Consider the following 6,368-nt stretch of genomic DNA (forward strand, 5'->3'; position numbering starts at 1 on the left):
GGGGTTGATATAATTTAATCAGGGATGGAGGGGCAGTGGCCATGATCTGTGCAGGCCTCACTCACAAACTGATATTCACAGTCCTGGTAAGAAAGAATAAGGGATATTTGTTCCATGCAGGGCCTGGGAGGTGAGATCTAGTAAAAGTGTCAGGAAAATGAGAGACAGTTGTGTCTGGGAGGAGAGGATATACAACTAACAGTTTTGAAGCTCATAGGCCATTGTAGTAGCAACAGAAGAGGAAAATGCACATCTGTGAGACTAGGATTGCAGCAGGTTGCTAAACGAATCATTACCATGCTATTCACTGTCCTTCTTTTGGTTGCAGTCTAGGATGCATATACGTCCAGCAGCAGTAGCACTGTCCAAAATATATGTGAGTAGTTCTCCAAATATTCAGAGAGAGAGAGAATGCATGTGTGATTGTTATTTTATAAGTGAATTGAATTTTTAAAATTGAGTATATTTTTAATGTTAACCTATTGTTTCCACTGTCGGTTTATCCTTCATTTAGTCTTGGGGTAGAAGTGTCAATTGTTTTATGCTGAAGACTGACTGAGGTCAAGTAGAGTACAATACTTTAATTAGAAATTGACAGTAGAAAGACAACAAAAAAAACTAAAAACAAGCTGATCAAAGTCTATTTGAAATTAAATCTTGTGTTGAAAAAATAGTAAAAATGGAAAAGTAAAAACCTTTTTCTTAGTTATTATAAAGTGTTAGTAACAAATACTTGCAATATAGAGAATATTTATGTATAAGAAATATAAGGCCTGAAATTTGTGGGGAGGGGACAAGTCAATTACATTGACTCCAGTGTTCCACTGGTACTTATGTTATCGATGGCAAAAAGATGAAAGGCAAAGTTGACCTTGGTGGCATTTGAACTAAGAATGTGAAGCCAGAAGAAATGCTGCAAAGCATTTTGTCCAGCATGGTAATGGTGCCACCAGCTCACTGCCTTGATTAATAATATTAGTGAGCTTAAGGTGCTGCACAGCTAACCTCATGGTTATGAGTTCAAACTTCAGGGCAACACAAACCTCTACTTGCCTCAGGTTTAAACTCAGCATTATTAAATCATATTAGAATGATTTAGCAGAAGGGTCTCTCCAAGTGTGAAGAACAACTGCTACCATTAAAAAAAAAATACTGTTGCAGCCATGCTACTATGCAAAGTTACTGTGAAACTGCAATATAGATGTATGTATGTTTGTGTTAATAATATTTTTATGATTTAGAGATAGCTTACATCCATTCATTCACTGTCAAAAGAGGAAATCAAACTACACTGACATGCATACGAGTAATTGATAGGAAAAAATACAACTTGAGTAGTCATAAACAGCTAAAATCTCCATGACAAGTCATTTAGCATGAATTCAGTCCGCACCAAATTAGTCCAATAAAGTTGGAAGGAAGATATTTGCTGCATGGTTGGGTCCACAAAAGATGATCAAATTGATAGTGTTGTTCTTGTGGACACTATTACTCCTCCTCAGAGATGCTGACCATTGTAAGTGCAATGGTTAATAATGATGGAATTTCTTGTCCCAATTTCCAAGCCAGGTCAAAGAAGAAGATTAAAGTGAGATTTACTTCTTTGGCAAACAGATTATAATCAAAACTATCAAACACCAAAGATATCATTAAGGCAAATACCATATTCCAATGTTGAAATTCAAGTGATATGCAGTTAAGGCAGTTACAAAAAGTGAATGATCCCCAAAAGGTACTTGGAGACCTTCCTTAAATGGGGAAACCAAAAGTCCGGATCTTCAGAGCACTGAAAAAAAACAAGAAACAAGGTAAGTGGAATAGATGATATATGACAAAGAATTTCATTGGTTTAATAACAGAAAAACTTTTGCAGATCCTTTGTTTCCAGACTCCCATGAAAATAAAAGTATTTACTTATATGTTTAATTTTCAGATGAAAAAGTAAATATATTTTTGTTTACCAAAAATATGAGGCCAAAAGTAGAAAATAAAACTATTAAGGAATGAAGACATAGTGGGCAGTTGGGTGATAGCTAGTTACTACATCCAGTGAGGTACTGAAGTTAGGGCATACCTACATAATTCTACCCCCCACTGACTTTGTTCCTTCATAATTTTCAAAAAATATATATTTTGATGAAGTTTTCTACAAATACGCTTCAGGTATTGTAGATTCTGTTTATATGAAATTTATTGTAAGAAAATTGTTTTCTTCCCAGAGCAGGAAGGGAAGTTTCGGAAAATTCACACGAGTTGGTTTTGTTTCCTCATAACTTTCAGAAAAATGGGTTAAAATGGAAATGAAATTCTCTACAAATGCTTTTCGGAGTATGCAGATGACGATCATATTGGAAATCAATGTGAAACACGACGGGCGCGTACAGTCATACTAACACATCATAATTCTTTCAAAATTTCAAGATTCATTCTGTAAACATACTGAATGTGTGTCAGTGTGTATCAGTGGGGCCCATCACTTTTTTTTTTTTTTTTTTCATATTAAATTAATCGTAATCTACACCATCTGAAAAGCACTTGTAGAAAATTTCATAAAAATATACCCATTTTTCTGAAAGTTATGAGGAAACAAAGTCCGGGGGAAGGGGGAGGCACACTTGTGAAGGTATGCCGATGTTAGATCAACCAAATACTTTTATTACAATCCTAATTAACGCGAGCAAAGAATAGCAGTAAACTAACCCAAGTATATTAAAAGTTGGCAGACGAGATCGATCAACTGTGAATACACAAGACACATTGCATTCAACTTTGTCCTGGTTGTGGTTAGAACCACGAAGCCCATCGTATACCTTGCATTGTGTAGAAAGATAATAATTGAGGTGTACCACACGTTTGTCACGAGAAATTATCATCGCAAACAGCTATATTTCCCAAGGAAAACTATTTCGTTACAAGTCATCAATCTCATGTGTTATTGCGCATATGACATGACGAACGTGAAAGTAACCCTGCTGTTATACACAGAGCATATTATTCAAAATCCGATTCAATTCGGTGACATTGGTCCCACTGTTGAAACTGATGAAAGAACTCAGTCGGACACTAATATTTGCCATTCCATGAAAACTCGTTAGAGTCCAGGAAGTTAGTTAAGGTGTTTTTTTTTTCTGGTTGCATTAGATGATAGAATAAACGCAACGCTGTTAGATGTAGCGTAACATTCCTTTAGTGTTGAAAGCGATCTCTGGACGCTATACAAAACCATCAATCTGATTAGTTTTAAGTACCCGATGATCAATTATTCCCGTCTTTGATCTACTTCCTCGTGCAACTACAAACCGTAAATGCAGTGGAATTATGTCAAGAGAAATGAGATAGATGACATTTATCCTACATAATTAGAATCGATCTTTTAGTTTGGGGTGTTATACATTTTTAAATGATGAATTTAACAATATATTACAAGATATTGGATTAGTTTTACAGGTTGTACGAAAAATAAACCAAATAAAACTTTATTGTCGCCCTCAATAATATTTATACAGATTGACCTGACCATAACACGGTAAATGCACTTTCATCAGATCTTGGAAACGACAAAGCGCTCAAAAGTTGGACATTTATAATACTGATCGTAAAAGGATTTAAGTCCTACATCCATATCAGATTGAAAATGGTAAATTAAAAACCTAAACGGAAACAACGAAATGTACTTAGTTTCTCTATATACGTTGCTGCAACAAGAGTCTGAACATAGATGACAAACAGTTGGTTGCTGCAACAAGAGTCTGAACATAGATGACAAACAGTTGGTGATGGTTGCTAAAAAAAAAAAAAAAAAATGACGTGGGACGTGTGATATTTCGTTCTCTTCACGAACATATGTGAAGAACTAAATTTAGCAACCGATAACATGTTGGGAGAATCTTATTCTTTGTAAAAATGAATTCTATATATTCATTTGAAAAATTTTAGTATGTGAAATTTCCAATACGTTTAATAGTGACTGTTTTATAACCTTATGAAAATTATTTAAAAAAATAATAATGCACATAATTGTTGCAGCAGCATAAATCAGAAATTAACTACATTTTACCATCTTCATTCCCGCTCTCATGTTTTCATTTTCTGTCTTTAAAGTTTCACTTTTTATCCAATCTGACACAAAAATATGATGTAACCATGGTCCGTGTGCGATTCTGTCTCGTCTTTAACTTGGATCACAAGAAGGAAATGACGGAGAATGCAAAGCAAAGTGGACTCGAATGAGATTTGAACTCATAACCTAACTGAATACAGCAAAAAGTTTGTCCTAGAATCTTTATAAGTTACCATCAACTGGCCAAATAATTAGAGGGGGAAAAAGCAACAGAAGATTAAACCATAGTTATGAAATTAAAGGAGTGAAATAATTAAATAACTTTAAAGTTGTCAACAACATCTGTTAATGTTGACAACTCAGCAGGAACATGTCCGGCCGGGATATTTGTAACAAAACTACCGAAATATTGATGTTATTAAACACAGACTCAACAATGAAGATAATATAAATAATACCGAATAACAATATTGAAATATTTGAAAGAAGAAATACGTTCCCATTACTTACTGGGAAGTAAATACTGTTGGCCTAAAACAAGGTTAACCTTTTCACATGGCGCATCAAAGAGCGGTGTTACTTATAAAATAGTTCACCTGGAAAATATGTCTGTGTTAGTGTAAAACGTTTTTTCGTTATGCGATACGTTTTATAATTGCTGGTCAATAGTTTTACTTGTCTTTTCGCTCTTTTCCTCTATAATGTAAGACTTGCAGACAGCGCGTCGTCTAATGAAATTAATAAAGTTATGTACGTAAGAAGGGGCCGGCATATTGGTTGTTTGTGAATGATGTGATTGATATAGCATTCGAAAAAGAAATCAATGAAAAAAACGAAGTCATCGATAGTTTTTTATTTCCAATGTGATATTGTTTAATAAAATGATCCAGACCTGTTTGTTGGAAAGTCAAAGGACGTGATGATGCACAAGAGACAGAGAAACAGTTTTACAGAAGAACCGAAGAAAGTGGAAACTTCACAAGTGTGAAGTTTCACCTCACTGATGAAGCAAAAATTGTGAAGAGAAGAAAAGAGGAAAGCAGCGTAGTTTGGTGTATATATGTGTGAAGGAATTCTCCCCGGGTGGGGCGATTTTATGAAGATAGGATCTGTGTGTGTGGTGGGGAGACCCGGGTGATTGAGACGACAAATTCAAGGACTATCCAGGGTGCACACATCGTATCAACGCCACTGTGAGAAGTGAAACAATTTTTTTTGTTTGAGTTAAAATATTGGCTCCGATAAAAGCTTGTTAACGAACTTGTTGCTTTACCTCAGGCCTATCATATCTGTTCACGTGGGGTATCAAAAAGGACTTTAGCACTACATACTGATAATCCGTGCTACGTTACTGAAAACTATATGATCGACTGTGGCATCCATTTATAGGAAATTAAGAGATTTCTCATTAGGACGATAGCGATGATGAATTCTAAGAAAATTTTCCTTTTATATTGTATATAACAACAGAAAATGGACTTCTGAAAGATAGAATTATCTACAGTCAATCGTCGTCACTATGTTCATAGCTTTGGAATGATTTGATAATCATCCCCCCATATTGGTCGGATTTTCGCTTTGGTTCACCATTTATTTTGACCAATTCCTTTCCATTTCAAGTACCTTTTCCCAGTATCTTTGTATCTCAGTCTAGGTCTTCCATGTTTTTTTCAATTCCATTGTTGGGAGTCAAGGAATTGTCTGAGGAGTCTGTTGTTGTCCATCTTGTGTACGTAGCCCAACCAACATAAATTTCTATCAATGAGGATTTTCGTCATTAGAGGCAGGCCAGCACGCCGTATGATCTCTTCGTTCTTGATCTTGTCAAAAACACTGGGAAAAACACAACAGGGATGCTACCACAACGAGATAAACATGTTAACTGAGCGAGCGGAGGTTGCGCATGTTGGGAGAACGTGCGAGCTCAGCGCCGAATTTGCGGTCGCTTGTATGAAACTTGTTCGTTCTGCAGATTTCTGCTCGCATTTCAAGACAAAAGTTCGCACAAGTCTCGGCTCGTACAGCAAATTACTCATACAATGGTGCACTCGTAGTGCGAGGTTCTACTGTAATTGCTTTTCCATAAATTTTAAACGTATAAATCTATATTAAGAAAATAGATTTTATTCAAAACCAGTTTTTAAATTAGACAACCTTTATTCTACTTCTTCTGTAAATAGTGTATATTTCAATAAGCTTCTTGTGCCATTTTTACCTATTTTTTCACTTGTGCCATTTTGACCGTTCACCTCTGGATGTAAATTTCCACTCCAACTTCCTCGAACGCAACTTCCATAACAGCGAGAGA

The sequence above is a fragment of the Octopus bimaculoides genome, chromosome 21, assembly GCF_001194135.2.
Source record: "Octopus bimaculoides isolate UCB-OBI-ISO-001 chromosome 21, ASM119413v2, whole genome shotgun sequence".
In the NCBI taxonomy this organism is placed as follows: Eukaryota; Metazoa; Mollusca; class Cephalopoda; order Octopoda; family Octopodidae; genus Octopus; species Octopus bimaculoides.